Raw genomic sequence first — 16,309 nt, forward strand, 5'->3', positions numbered from 1 at the left:
GAATCAAAGTAGGATCATGTTATATGCTAGTTGTATTGTCCTTTTAGAAGAGCTTTGGAATCTTCTCTAGGTTAGTACACTTACAGCTCTGTCTTTTGTTTGAAATGGCTGCATCATTTTCTATTATATGAACAGGTATAATTCATTTGCCCCATCCCCATTGGTGGTGGACATTTATTTTTTGGCTGTTACAAGTAGTGCTTGTAGTGATCATCCCTTGTACATACCTTTTTGTGTTGATGAATGTTAGAGTGTATGTACACTTAAAATTTTTATCGATACTGCCAAATTGACCTCACAAAATGTGTTAATTTATGCTTCTATGTGTATATAAGTGCAGAGAGTGTAATTCTTCAGTATTTTTGTGTATGTGTGTGGATTTGTTTCTTTGATTGCAAGTGAAATCGAACATCTTTTTATGTCCTTATTGGCTTCTTTTTTTTTGTGTGTGAGGAGATCAGCCCTGTGCTAACATCTGCCAATCCTCTTCTTTTTTTGCTGAGGAAGACTGGCCCTGAGCTAACATCCGTGCCCATCTTCCTCCACTTTATATGGGACGCCGCCACAGCATGGCTTGACAAGCAGTGCGTCAGTGCGCGCCCAGGATCCGAACCTGGGAACCCCAGGCCGCCGCAGCGGAGCGCACGCACTTAACCGCTTGCGCCACCAGGCTAGCCCCCTTATTGGCTTCCTTATGAATTGTGATTTCATATCCTTTTTTGTTTTTCTTATCTTTTGGTGATTTTCTAATTGTTAAGTTTATTTTGTTGTTGTTTTGGTTTGCTTTTAATTAGTATAAAAGCTCTATATTAAACGCTTTGTAGTATTTTGCCATGAAAAAGATTATTCATCTTTCCTTTTTGAAGTGGAAATTGTCCATTCACTTGTTTGCTTGATTTCCTGAGCTGTAAGCTTCTGGAGAGCAGATGGTAACTGTCTTTTCCAAACAAGGCCTAGAACAGTGAATACCTGAACATAGGAGGTTCTCAAACAAACAAGTACTGAATGAACGAGTGAAAGGAAGAAGAGCTCGGTTCTGTATCTGTGTGTTGTTTAACGGGGCATGGTAGATAGAATTACATAGTTGAATACTTCTTTTTTTTTTAGTTATATTTTCTTGTGCTTTCAAAATTACTTTTGAACTTTAAAATTTTACAGGAGAAGATGGATTATAGCTGCTCCCCAGAACTGAAGTTACAGTTTCTTAGGTGAGAAACACCAAAAATTAAAATTAACAAAATCAGAAACTTTAACGGAATGGTCAATTAAAATATTTGTTGCCATTTTATCTTCTCTGCTTGGAATTATAATGAACAGGAGCATATGGGCTCACTGAAACCAGGGCCATTGATGAAAATCCTCTTCCTATCGTAGACACCATGAATATAGTTGAGAAACTGCCAGTCGCCAGAAGTTCGTTCCTATAATGGGAGACAGAGAGAGATTTTGAGGGGTAGAGAGAATGTAACTTACATGCCTAGTAGTTTTAAAAAGACCTTTTTATGTCCTCTAAGTTTAGAAGGGAAGAATAATGAATGTAAAAGTAAATTAATCATTGAAGTCTTGCCCCTCCTTTGGCAGTGATGTTAGACCTAAGACCTCTCTAAAATAAGCAGGGAGTCTGATTGTGGGTAGTTGGCTGAAATAGCATGGCTCTGTATTTATGAGGGGTCTGGAGAAAGTGCACAACCATTTAATACCTAAAAATCTTTGTTATATCATCTCTTGGGCAGGTATAGTCACAACTGAGGAGCATTTATCATCTTTTGGCATGATCGTCTTTCTGACTGGGGAATTTTTTTCTCTAAAGTTACTTTAATATACATGATTAACCAGATCTTGTTTAGTCCTGAAAACTTTCGCATGATTGTTTTACGTGTGTGTGCATGAACACAGACATCTCTTGTAAGTTTCTGCACCTGGGAGCTTGCCTCTTCATACTTGTTTTAAAGGTCATATATGAGAATTTTATACTCTGGATTGTAGATATAAAACTCACGCTCCTTTTTAAATTTTGTATTGTTTGCTTTACAGTTGGTTTGAGGTTATTCAGGGATAAGAGAATGGGTTCTAGCCTTTTGTGACTTTGTTCTCTTACTCTCTTGACTGTTTTATTGCTTGCTGGATTTTCTGCTCCTCAGTTGGTTGGGAAAAATAGAGTTTTTGCATTTTTTGTTAATATTTGTGTCGATGTTTCTTGGGTGTATTGAATTTATTAGTTAAAATGTGTTTATTTCTTTTTTCTTCACTCCCTTTTCTTCCTCTTAGCATAACTAGTTGAGAATTGGAATTATTTAATAGCCTTCCCTCCTTACTCTACTCCCCACCTTGTCTTGTCTCCTGGTAATACAGTTTGGTGTGATGTTCTCTCTAATAAAATTTTTAAAATTGAAAGATAGGAAGTAGCAGAAATCTAAATTTTTAAAATTGAAAGATAGGAAGTAGCAGAAATCTAATTTTTTCTTGACATTTTTATTTGATGCAGGTAAAATAACAATTCAAACTACTCTAGGCACTATGAAAGATAATTAATTTGATTAAAAGTCTTGACAGTTGCTGTGGATTTATTTTGGAATGGGGAATGGTGCAGATATTAGTTTACTTATATTAGTTTAGAGTTATTTACCATTATTGAAAGAGGCTAATTCTTCATTTTCTTAATTTTATTATACGTGTCATTTCACAACGCTTTCAATAAATCTCAGAATTTATGACATTTGATTTGAGGTATGAAATAAATACATGCATATGACTATTTATGTATATGTGTATTTATACAAAAGTTAAAGCCTCAGTACAGAAAGAACACATTGCTTTAAGTAAAGATAATATCACAGATTCCAATGGTGTTTTTTTTTTTTTTTTTTTGTGAGGAAGATCAGCCCTGAGCTAACATCCATGCCAATCTCTTCCTCTTTTTGCTGAGGAAGACGGGCCCTGAGCTAACATCTATTGCCAATCGTCCTCTTTTTTTCCCCTTTTTCTCCCCAAAGCCCCAGTAGATAGTTGTATGTCATAGTTGCACATGCTTCTAGTTGCTGTATGTGGGACGCCGCCTCAGCATGGCTGGAGAAACGGTGCATCGGTGCATGCCCGGGATCTGAACCCCGGGCCGCCAGTAGCGGAGCGCGCGTACTTAACTGCTAAGCCACAGGCCTGGCCCCGCAATGGTATTTCTGACGTTTGTAGTACTTAAGAGTAAACAAAACTGAACCCATTCAGCCTTGGATAACTGAGAGATATTTAAGTTAGTTTCCACCTAAATAGTTCAGGTCTGACTTAAGTAATTCTGTTAACTAAGGCACAGTATAAATGTGGCCATTAATAGTCAGAAAATAAAGACGTAGTAAAAATCACATCTTTATGCATAAAACAAAAGTGAATTGGCTATTTTAGCACTTTTCTTAATAGGATGTCTGATTTTATGATTATCTCTTTAAATTTTTACTCTAATGGCCTCTGTGTTACATTTTATATTCCATTATCTTTTTCATGAGGGAAGTTGCTTGTATGACAGAGTAAGGTAGTCATTTATCTGATTTTTTTTATCTTAGACTCTGAATGAAATGTACCTTTCTTTCTTTTTTTTTACTCTCTGAATACCTTTTTTTCCAACTGAGTACCTTGGTATGTATTCAGAATATTTGTACATCTCATTGATCAAACATTTAAAACGGATTAAGATTTTAGTCAAACCACAGTCTAATCAGATTAAAATATAAGATGGGAAATTATTCCTTTACGGCTTAGCCTTAGTGTTTAAAATTTCTGTCTTTTAAAAAATAGTACTCAATTGCTAATTTATGCTTAGGTGTCTTTCTCTGATGTTCAGTAGCTTTTCTTGATATTTGAATTCCTATAGCTTTTAGGTATACAAAACTTGGTCTTTTTTTTTTTTTTTTATTCGTAAATGGGGACAGATTGCAGTAAAATTAAGATATGTAGAGGCCGGCCTGGTGGCACAAGCGGTTAAGTGCACGTGCTCCGCTGCGGCAGCCTGGGGTTCGCCGGTTTGGAACCCCGGGCGCCCACCGACACACTGCTTGGCAAGCCATGCTGTGGCAGCGTCCCATATAAAGTGGAGGAAGATGGGCACTGATGTTAGCCCAGGGCCAGTCTTCCTCAGCAAAAAAAACAAACAAAAAAAGATATATAACTAATGTAAAATGTGTGATCCTATTTAATCAGGGTTAGTTGCTTTCCTTGGAATTAAAAGGAATATTTTTAAAGACAAAGATATACTTTTTGATTTTGTTTCTCTGTAGTTGGTTTTTGGAGTGTTTGTGCCTTCCTGCAATCTCATTAAATAGTAGATGGGATCAGGATGATGGTAGAAACTAAGATTTATAGAACACTTTATAAAATATTTCAGGTGCTGTTAAGTGATTTGTATATATCATGTCATGTTTAGTCTTCATGACCATCATGTGAGAAGTACACTTTCAGAATCCCTGTTTTCCACATAAAGAGATGAAGACTTAAGAGAGGTAAAGTCAGCTTGGCCAAGGTCTCCCCGTGGGCTAGCCGGTATTTTTAACCACCCTTCTCTATAATTTGTACATTAAAAGTGGACTGGTCAACCATTTTCTGTAGTGTTTCTGAGTAATGCCATTTGAAAGGACCTATTACTTAATAATGTGGATCCTTTATTTAATAATGTGGTTTTGGGTTTTTTTCGCCCAAGTTTTATTGGATTTTGTAGGCGTACTTTTGTTTTTTAAATGCTAGCTAGTCATGTCTTTTTTCAAAGCTTTTTTTTTTAGTTCTTTATATAATCTTAGTTTCTCATCTTACTATGTGGGCAAAAAAGGTAATATGTTGCAGAGTAAACTGAATGTATTTTATTTTAAATAACCCAGAATACTTTTCCACTAAGTTATTTATTTTACGGTCTACCTTTGCTAATGAACATCCTTCCTCCATTTCCCCAAATTTGGGGATTCTGGTTCAGATTTTTCATTGAGAATGGGTAGTGTGCATTTTTTTCTTCTTAGCACTTGTGTCTTTCCTTAGCCCGTGATTTTTATTGGAAAAAGCCTTAATGTTTTCAGGAGTTAAAATAAACTGTTTCATGTGCTATGTCTAATGGAAGAGTAACGGCGAGCAAACCTTTCATGCAGTTGTACCAAGCCTTCTCTCTGGATCTGTTTATCTGGTTTATTCTTATGCCTCCGTTTAAAGGCCTGCCTCAAATTAAGGTTGATGCTTGCTTCCCTGGCGTATAGTTTATTCTGTTGTCATAGCACTGTGTAGACAACGTTATTAGCATTTGTTTTTGTAATTGTAATTATTGACATGTCTAACTGCTTGGCTATTGAGGAAGTTTTTCTAGCTTACCATAGGCTCTCATGTTTATGTAGAAGGTTAAAAAGTACAAACTATAAAGAAACTTTTAATGCAGTTCTCAAAATTACATTAGTATTTTCAGTGGATACTTTTATTTATCAGTAGTGTTCTATTTATGTATTTTAGCCTGTTCATGTGAGGAAAGGAGGTGTTGTGTGACATTTTAGTGCCATCTGTTGGACACTTGGTAAAATGACTTGAAAGCTTCTGAACGTATCTAAGACTGGAAACTTGTTTTATCATTGGCTATTATTGCTGACATCGCTCTGCAAACACAATACATGTTTTTCCCCTAAAAGCAGTATTAATATTCACCAACATACAATGTTAATAATTGGCTACAGTTTTACCCTCCTAAAGAAAATTAGCCAAAACCTTTAGTGTAAACATTGTTAAATAGGAAGTTATTCATCTTTTAAAGCTAATTTTAGTTTAAGAGAAAGTACTAGTTTTTGGTGTTTTTTGAAAGAAATTTAGTTAGAGGAAAAGACATAACTAGACAACAATATCTGTTGAAGGATTTGCCGGTTAGGTACTGTTTGAATATTCTTTTTTTTTAAAGATTTTATTTATTTATTTTTTTCCCCCCAAAGCCCCAGTAGATAGTTGTATGCCATAGCTGCACATCCTTGTAGTTGCTGTACGTGGGACGCGACCTCAGCATGGCCAGAGAAGCGGTGCGTCGGTGCGCGCCCGGGATCCGAACCCGGGCCGCCAGCAGCAGAGCGCACGCACTTAACCGCTAAGCCATGGGGCCAGCCCTGAATATTCTTAACACTGGTGCTATTTTGTTTATTTTTGAATAATGTATGAACTTTTAACTACAGTATCACCGTGAGGTAGTCAGTGAGGGACTAGCATAATAGGTGGTGTGTGTGTTTAAGGGGTGGGGAGTAGTGAACTAGAAGAGGGGCTAAGGTGCAGGTGTACCACTAATACTCTGCAGTCATGACGTGCAGTTCAGATAGATGTGTAATAAATACATTATATATTGAGCGTAACGTATGTGAAGAGATCCTGCCCTTAAGAAGCTTTCAAATATGAGAAAAGACAGTTTGGAAACGGATGTTATTTGTTATATATGTACCTTGGGAAAATGCTTTAATTTTTTTTTTTAATGGAGTTACAGTTTGTGTATTAGCTGTAGGTTTCCAAGTATGTGTTGTCTTTATAGGAATGAACAAAACAGATGTGTTAGCTTACTGTTTCATTATTAGTAATGTTGTTGGTGTGCCTTGTGCTTCTCTTTTGCATTTTAAAAATTCTTAGTTTTGACAGTATGCTTCACTCTGAATAGGTTTTCAAAAGCAAGGAAAAGAGTATTTTTTCTCAGAAACCCAAGGGAATTTCCTATGACAATCATGATGAACATCAAAGAAGTTCTGTATTTCTACCTGCTTCTGAATATTTGTGATGTCAGGCAAACATTTCATCTTTAGTTGGTGCCCAGTCTTTTGGCAGAATGGTAGTTTTCTGACTTTTAGGTTTTGCTGCTACCTGAGAATTCTCAAGATTGATTCTTGGTCTCTCAGATAACTAAAATGTTTGTTTATATATGAATAACGTTTACTCTATACCTTTTCAAAATTTGTTGTAAATCTTACACTGACTTTATAAGGACATAAGAATAGTATTGATGCTAAGAATATGAGAACTAAATGTAGTTTGTCCAATTAGAAAATAAACTTCTGATTTTAAGTACGTGTGGTATAGTGGAAAGGAGATCATGGGATTTGACATTAGGGAAACTGGGTCTGAGTCCTGGCAGTATTACTCAGTAGCTGCCTTACCTTGTGGGGGAGAGTATTGTGTCAAACTGCCTATAAACAGTAAAGAACTTGGTGTATGTTAACTCTAATAATTTGAGGCTTTGTAATTCTCTTTATAAGAAGAATAAATAGATTTGTATGGCAAATACTTAAGTCTGAACTTTATGTTTGTACTTTTTAGCTGCATTTGTCATATCTAGTCTCATGTTTGCTGTTCACATTGTAATTCTGAGGACTGCTAGTGGTATGTTCAATCATTTTATATTTATAAAATGATTTTAGTTCCAACTTATGTCACTTTTGTATTTGCTATTGATCAAGTGAAAATTTGATTATGGTTGAAGTATTTGATAAAGTTAATAATAAGGCACTTTGAGTCTGTTGTATGTATTTTAAGTTTGATGTAACATGTAGGTTGTGCGTAAAGTTGTAGTTATGGAGCAGAGCCATATTTCTAATACTTTTTCCTTGGAATGACTTGTCTTATTTTATCCAAAAACAAAACATTTGTACTTTTATTGGAACACTGTAAAGAAATCTTTGTGTGCAAAAGAATGCTTGAGGAAAAGTTTCTGTGTTAAAATAAACTCTTAAGTTTATTATTTGTGTTCCTTCATTTGTAAACTTAAAATTGAATCATCAGAATTCAGAATGTTAACATTTTTTCTCAGTTTTGAAGCTTTTTGTTAATTTTGGATGTTCCTTTTTATTGCTTTTTAAGGCAAGGAAGGAAAAATGGTTTTCTTGTTAAATAAAAAGGTAGGTGTGCTTATTGTCTTGCCTGTTTTTAAGTGACACATCGATTCATTCCCCAGTTTTCTTTTGTAGCTTAACACATGGGTGACTAGATAAAGCTTTAAATAGCCAGTGTAATAGTGTTCCTAATTCTCTTGATAATTAATGACCTCAGAATATAAAATTACATTGTTTTACACTATCCCTTTTACTCTTCAGTGACTGTGTGAATTGCTAACAGATCCAAGGAGGAACTATACAGGAACAGACAAATTTCTCAGAGGAGTAGAAAAGGTATTTATTTTATCATTGGAATTATATTAAACTGCAGCATAATAGATTTCAGAAAAGAACACTGAGTAAGATCAGTTTCAGGCACCTTTTCTTGAAATAGGTTTCTCAGTCTGCCTGAAGTTTTTCCTAAATTATTTTCCAAGTTGTGTTCTAAGTTTCAGGGAGAGATTTTAATAGGAGAGGGCAGAGGAGGGCTTGTGATCAATTAAGTTTGGGAAAAGCAGATTATTGTTTCTTGGAAATTCACTGTATACATCAACGTATTAAAGGTTCTGAGAAGTTTTTATTTATTTATTTATTTATTTATTCATTCATTCATTCATTCATTCATTCATTCCCTAAAGCCCCAGTAGATAGTTGTATGTCATAGCTGCACATCCTTCTAGTTGCTGTATGTGGGACGCGGCCTCAGCATGGCCAGAGAAGTGGTGCGTCGGTGCGCGCCTGGGATCCGAACCCGGGCCGCCAGTAGCAGAGCGCACGCACTTAACCGCTAAGCCACGGGGCCGGCCCTCTGCGAAGTTTTATAATTGACATTTTAACTTTTTAATAGAGTGCTTTGCAAACTTGTTAACCCAAGGAATTTATTCAGTTCTGGAATTCAGAGGGATGCAACTTTGGAAAATCACCGATGCAAAGCATTTAACTTAGATATTGAGAAAGATACAGGTCAGATTTAAGAATGAGGGAAGCATTAGGTTTTTTGTGAGTGGGGGGATGTTAGTAGTAAGGGAAAGGGGGCTCTGGACAAAGGAAACAACGTGATAGACAAAAACTTCAAGGTATTTGAGGTAATGAAAAGTAAGAAATTTACTTGTCTGGAATGAAAAGCGAATGAAGGAGCCCTGTGGGAACCAAGATTGGACCAATGGGTTACTAATTCCTTCAGTTAGTGATTGATCCTAAAACATAATCCAATGTTCATTTTAAGGTTCTAATTCAAATTCAATGTATTTTACCCTTGGAGCAGGAATCCTGACCATTACTTAGTGATTTACAGTAGCTCTTAGGCCTTGCTGGATTACTATGTTTTGTTGAGCTCCCATGCCCTCAATTTAATGAGATTTCTGAAGGGCAGGAAATTGAGATGGTTCGTCAGTACTTATTTTTCAGCTCAGGGACTTGTAATAATTACATTTTGGCGACCTTTGAATGAAGAGGCAGTGCCACAGTAGTCATACCAGGAGTGGCCCTGCCTTCAAATCAGTGTTTCGTAGTTGTCTGACCATGGACCAGGTACTTACCCTAAGTCTCAGTTTCCTCATCTCTAAAATGTGGATAGTAATAGGGCTGTGAGGAGGATTAAATGTAAAGCACTTACTCTGGCTCATAGTAAACTCTTAGTGACTACTGCCTGTTGATAAAGTTAATACCAGGAAGATGATATTATAAAAAAGATTTGAGTCTCTTTCCTTGGGGTTTATGTTGCTACACATCAAGCCTTGGATTGGGTACTGCTTTATGAAGGACTTCATTATACTCGGCCTAAATACTTCAGTCTCTAAATATCTTGGGGTGATTCTACCTAAAATAAGAGAGCATAGTTCTGCTCTATTAGATATAATATATAATGCCAGGGCTTCAAATTAACTAGAGTGGAAAAAAAAGACTAGCAAAAAAATAAATGATATAGTAGGATATTAGATTTTGATCCTTTGTTATTGTTTTAGTTTTTGTTGTTTGATTGGGAGTTTTCATTTTTAACCATTTCTTTTCTTTTCTCAGTAGAATTAGAATAAATGGAAACTTAACCTCCCAGGGTGATTTTGAGAAATTAAAAACAAATGATTAAACTTGATGTTGTAGTACTTTTCCTTGTATTAAATCACCAATTTTCGTTATTGCAGAATGTGATGGTTGTTAGCTGTGTTTATCCTTCTTCAGAGTAAGTATAGACATTTTTCTATTTCCTGTATATTCTAAGTATTATATCATTTCTAATATATTAGTCTTAATAGGTTGCATTTATTTTATATGTAACTAAACATGATAACATTTATCAATACTTGTGAATCTACTGTCCAGTCCCCAAAGTAGAGTGTTACTAATAATATTACTTATGTGTTTTTGCAGTAAAGGGATTTGGATTAAAGAGATCGGTGATTTACTATATTCTTAACATTGTTGGATTTATGGACTGTTGTGGCCCTCAGGGCCCTGGGATCCCATCCTTCCTACCTTTCCAGGGCATCTCTAGGGCATAACTCCTAGGTTGGGAATAGCTGCTTGATAACATTCCTCTTCATGATAGAAAAGTGTTTCCAGTTGTCAAGATTTATATAGCCAATTAAGATGTCAGTTCAGGGCACAGTCCTTGCCACTGTTGACATTTTGTCATGAGTGGACGTCCTGGAAAGAATTACAGGAGGTTCAGCAGTGTCCCTGCCCTCTATCCACTGGATGCCAGTAGTGTCCCTCTCTCCCCCCTGAAAAATGTCCTCAGACATTGCCAAATGTCCCGTGGGGATGCAGGGCAGGGGAAAGTGGTTGTGAGGAAGGTATTTCCCCCTGTTTAGAAACATTGGTTTAAGGTTAAAATATCTCTGATTTCATAGACAACAACAGTGAAATCATTTTAAAGCTCTTCCAAGAATATACCTGTGTTGTTAAATGAGATAGTAAGATAATCTCATAATTATGTTATTTCTCAAAGAAGTCATTTTGTTTGGTTCTGTGACATGAGATCTTACAAAAGATCTTGTAGATTGTGATTCTTAGTCAAAATTAAAGAAGTAAACCACCCATAACAGTGTTCTTTCTTTTCTCCTAGGAAAAACAATTCTAATGGTTTAAATAGACTGAATGGTGTTATGTTTCCTGGAAATTCACCAAGTTATACAGAGAGGTGAGATTATTGATTTTTAATATCCAAAGAATTTGCATTTTCCTAATTTTGAGTAGCAGCTTCAATATACTTTTTAAAAAATTGGGCATTTTAAGGAGGATATAGGACATACTAAACAGAATTAATTTGGTGACCCATGGATCTGCAAGTTAAAATTTCAGCAAAAACTTATGTGATGTTTTCATATAAACAAACCTTGGGAGGGATGACTTTTTTTCTTCTTCTTTTTTTTTTTTTGTGAGGAAGATTGTCCCTGAGCTAACATCTGTGCCAATCTTCTATTTGTATGTGGGACACTGCCACCACATGGCTTGATGAGCAGTGTGTAGATCTGCACTAGGAATCTGAACCCACGAGCCCTGGGCCACCAAAGCGGAGCACTCGAACTTAACCACTATGCCACTGGGCCAGCCCCGGGAGGGATGAGTTTTTACAAAAATGGGAAAATGATGTTCATTTATCTTACCATAGGTCTGATATATCTTACCATATCTTACCATAGGGCCTGGAACGCCTAGGCCACTTAATCGACCAAAGGTTTCTTTGTCAGTACCCATGACAACAAATGGCTTGCCTGAGAGCACAGACAGCAAAGAGTCAAACTTACAGCAAAATGAGGACAAAAATCACAGGTTTGTATGTGATTTATATTTAAAAACAAAAAATGTTGTCACATTTCATAAAATGTTAACATTTATTGATGGTTTTCAGCACTCATTTACAATTTCGAATTGTTTTGAGAGATAGAACAAGATTTTCTTGTGGTTATAGGAGCTATGACTTCTGTTTGCAGCATCACCATATGCTGAAGATGGGCATAGAAAAGGCTTTAAAATGCTAATTTGGGGAGATCCTGTTTATAGTAGAGTCTTAAGAAAGGAAAGTAGTCGTGATGCATTTTACTTCTTGTTTTTGAAAGTCACTTGAAGAGAAAAAAGCTATTTGTAAAGGAGTTGAAATTTTGTAAATGTAGATTATAAAAGGAAACCTTGTATTTATATTCCATCTCAAATTTTCTGCATCACATTAAGGGAAAGACTTAAAGACTATGTCCATATGGAAGACTTATAGTTTTATTATGAGAGAACATTTAACTTACTGGAGATTTGGACAGAAAGGTCATATAACTTGTTGACTAGTTCCTATTGGAATTATTCATTAAGCAGTTGAGGTTTCCTCAAAATGATTTTCTTGTGTTTTTCTTTGCCCAGATGTTATAATTTAACTTTGACAATGAAATACAATTAAAAAATTTAGACCTTAAAAAAGAGAATGTAGAAGGTGAAGAAAACTATCTTATTAATGACACTTTACAAAAACATTTACAGTGACTCTCCGACATCTGAATCAGAAGGTTCCTCAGCGAGCCCTGTAAACACTAAACACGCAGATGAAGATGCTGTGGAAGCTGAGGGGCGTGAGGTAAAAAGACTCAGATTTGACAAAGAAAGTGAGATGGCCAGTCAGACATCTGTTAGTGAAATTTCTTCAGTTATGGTAGAAGGAACAGAAGCATCATCGTCATCTCAGGATAAAGACAAGGAAAGCACTTGTACCAGGCAGCGCTGTACAGAAGAGGATGAAGAAGAGGATGAAGAGGAAGAAGAAGGTATTTAGAGGGCCAGCCCGGTGGCGTCGTGGTTAAGTTTGCATGATCCACTTCATTGGCCTGGGGTTTGCAGCTTCGGATCCTGGGGGCAGTCCTACACACTGCTTATCAGGCCATGCTGTGGCGGCGTCCCATATAAAGTAGAGGAAGATGGGCACAGATGTTAGCCCAGGGCCGATGTTCCTCAGCAAAGAGGAGGATTGGCAACAAATGTTAGCTCTGAGCTAATCTTCCTCACCAAAAAAAAAAAAAGGTTAGAGACCATCTGTAAAAGAGTGGAGTAAGGAGATCCTCAAATTCTTGTACTTCATTTTTGCATGAAAGAATGTAACATAATGAAACTCCTTATAATTCTGATGTTGGGCTTTTCTCCCACCTGTATGTAGTTGCTGCTGAGTTTCAAGGGATATGACTTGAACTGTAGAGTATCAGAATTCACGAAACTTAACTGTAGAGGTATTTTGAAAATAAAATTTAACTACAACATTTGCTTATTTTCAGTCTTTTATGACATCAAGAGAAGTGATCCCAGAAAGAAAAAATCAAGAAAAAGAATTGATGATGCCTTAACTGTGAATGAAGAGACTTCTGAGGAAAATAATCAAATGGAGGGATCTGATCTGACTCAAGCTGAGAAAGATTTACATTCTGAAGGTAGTGAAAATACAAGCTCTGTAAGTAGTGGTTCTGTTTGCCATGAGACAGGAAAATTAGTAGGATCCAATTCCAGTAAAACTGGAGAGATTCCCTCAGAATCATCCATGGAAAATGACGACGAAGCCACAGCAGTCACAGATGAACCAATGGAACAAGACTAACTATGTAGAAATATTTAGATGCAGTATTTTGCATATAGCTCTGGTTTTACACTGTATAAAACTTTTATGTAATAACGTGGACCTTGAGTTTTACAAGAGGAGCAGGTTGTAAAGTAAAGGACTCTACAGGACAAATCCTGAAAGAGTGGTACCTGTAAGAACTGTGACTGTCAGCTCCTCTGGGTCCTGCTTACCGCTGACTTTTTTTTGGTCTGGTCAAATCAGTGGTTTGTGTATAGATCTTTTTTTAAATTTAGAATTAAAGTTTTTAAACTGAAAGGTAATAATTATAATTTTGAAAACCTTTTGGAAAATATCACGTTTAGTTGATACATACGCAAGAAGCTTTTTGACTTGTCTCTTTCTGACAGCTCTAGCAGTTTTCATATTTTGGTCATAGTTGCAACATTTTGACTTGTGAATTATAGGGTTTCCTGCTGGTTTCCAGATTTTATTGTTTGACTATGTACAATGGAATTTTAAGTCATATATACATATATATATATTATTCTAAGGGGGAAATTGTTATATTTTTCTGTTTCTATAAGAGATGACTTGATAATGATTGAGTTCAGCTCTTTCAGAAGACAGTTTCTTTCTCTTGTGAGTAATTCAAATAAAATCTGGCCCTTGTGAAACTCTGGAAATCTTAGGTCTGTTGAAATACCAGGTTAAACATATTCCAAGAGATCTGTTCAAACTAAAATTCTTTTGTATACTTCTGAGGTGCCTAAGAAAAAGACTTCCTTATTTATGAGAAAATGTGCTTTATCTGGGAAACTATGTTCAAACTTAGCTTACTGTTTTGTGGAATGAATGCTTATAAAAGCTGCCATGAGACCATCTCAGAAGAGCTGGGCAGGTTCCTAGACCTTTTGCTTGCTGTTCTGAACACTGTGAATATTACACATTTGTTTCCAAATTATTCTAGAGTACGCAAATGTCAATGGTGTGAAACACCACTGTACTGGAATATATTACTTTAATAAGGTACCGGAGCTAAATGACTGAAGCTTTAGGGTGCATAGAAACCACCGTAATTTGTATGACATTTTGAAGTGAATTAAATATTTTTGAACATGCTTCTTCAACAGCCAGTGTCATATTTTTCAGATCAACACAAAGCTCAATGCTTACTTTAAACTCAACATTTTCAAATTCACAGGTTTAAAGTCATACAACTGCAACTTCCCTGTCAGAATTACTGGCTGCCAAATTTATACTTGTTCCTTCAGCTGTACCTTTTGATATTTATAATTTTTAAATTTCTGTACAGTAGATTTTGTAGAATGTAATGTGTTCACTGCCTTTGTGAAGTGGTATATAGTTGTATAATTTCTGTGTGTAAACTGAATGCTTGGGCTTTCAATACAGTATTCGTATAAAGCAATGAATATTAATGTTATGAAATATTCTAATACATTTTTATCAAAATATGAAAGAATCCCTTTTTCAGTTTCAGATACCTGAAGTACACAGATGAACTTATAAAACTGATGCAAACAGTTTCTGACACTATCATATGCTTTGGGGCGATTTGGGCGGCAACCACGAGTTTTACGTTTGGACTACTTAAATTGCTATAACTAAAAATACTAAAATGATTTGGCTCCGTTTATGTTTGTAGGGTAATATACTGCTGACTGACTTGACCGTCAGGTTCACAGCAGCTAGGTGATATATTTATGAATGTGTCTAATAGTTGAAATAAAAACTTACTGTTGATTTACTGTACTCAAGAGGGGAGAAAAATCACATTGTCATTTTTTTTTAATTTTGCAAAAAATGTTAAAATGAAGCAAATTTTAAATGTGACATTCATTTGTAGGGATCTATTATTTTATTTTGTTGAGGAATATTTTTCTAATGAGGACAGATTTTAAACATTTTAAGTTTAGAAATTTTGAAATTTTCTTTAGAATATTTATGAAATTATTGTCAATAAACGTATTCTTTAAGATCTTGTGACCTTTTGATATTTTTTATTTTAATTGTGCCATGGACCATTTGTAAACAAATTGATTTAATTTTGTTGGTTATAAGTTGAAGATTTAGCATCATGACTTGGAGGTCTGTAGTTTTATTTGTAAACTTGCAATTGCTATTTTTGCAAGGGCAAATGTATTTCTTTATTAAATAAAATCCAATCATGGTGAATGTACCAAAATGCCATCACTTAACTCTATGAGAGATCTGCATTTTAATCTACAGTTTAATAGTTTTAATATTTATTAGATATTCATATGTTGATCATAGATCAAACTTGTTGCTGTTTATACATATAGTTGTCGAATGCTCATGGAATATCTTCTGTAGGATAGGTGGAATACTTCTGTAGTTAAACTGGGAAACCTTGTTCAGCTGGTTTAAGATATCGACATCCATTTGGAAGTGAATTGACACAAGTATGAATAGGTGCACTTGCACAGACTTGGCTTCATGAAAATGTCAGTCCTAACAGTAAATGATTCAGATGTGAATTTTTAAAGATTTTATTTTTATTATTTTTTTCCCCCAAAGCCCCAATAGATAGTTGTATGTCATAGCTGCACATCCTTCTAGTTGCTGTATGTGGGACACGGCCTCAGCATGGTCGGAGAAGCGGCCCATCGGTGTGCGCCCGGGATCCGAACCCGGGCTACCAGCAGCGGAGCGCGCGCACTTAACCGCTAAGCCACGGGGCCGGCCCCAGATGTGAATTTTTAAAAGGCTAATTTTAAGCACATTTCTTAACACACATCAGCAAAGTCATATTAAAAGGTCTAAATGAAGAACAAAGACCTCAGTGATTAAAAATATCATTTTCTCTTTTGGCCTTGAGCAGATTGTTTACCGTTACACTCTAGACTCTGAACCTAACATATAAAAAGAATTTGAAGTGCTGATGAGGAAA

At 35.7% G+C, this 16,309-nt stretch overlaps 1 pseudogene across 1 annotated transcript in view; it reads left to right on the forward strand.

Annotated features, from left to right (window-relative positions):
• The window catches only part of LOC147917075 (serine/threonine-protein phosphatase 4 regulatory subunit 2-like), a 30,587-nt pseudogene extending 15,211 nt beyond the window's left edge, over nucleotides 1-15,376 (forward strand). The window contains exons 5-11 of the transcript XR_015552246.1: nucleotides 8,051-8,144; nucleotides 9,992-10,029; nucleotides 10,915-10,989; nucleotides 11,461-11,621; nucleotides 12,318-12,598; nucleotides 13,053-13,054; nucleotides 13,100-15,376. The product of XR_015552246.1 is annotated as a serine/threonine-protein phosphatase 4 regulatory subunit 2-like (transcript). The remainder of the gene's footprint in view (nucleotides 1-8,050; nucleotides 8,145-9,991; nucleotides 10,030-10,914; nucleotides 10,990-11,460; nucleotides 11,622-12,317; nucleotides 12,599-13,052; nucleotides 13,055-13,099) is intronic.
• Nucleotides 15,377-16,309: the final 933 nt, after the last annotated feature.

Source organism: Ceratotherium simum, chromosome 5 (assembly GCF_057802395.1).
Source record: "Ceratotherium simum simum isolate JZ-2026a chromosome 5, ASM5780239v1, whole genome shotgun sequence".
Classification (NCBI taxonomy): domain Eukaryota; kingdom Metazoa; phylum Chordata; class Mammalia; order Perissodactyla; family Rhinocerotidae; genus Ceratotherium; species Ceratotherium simum.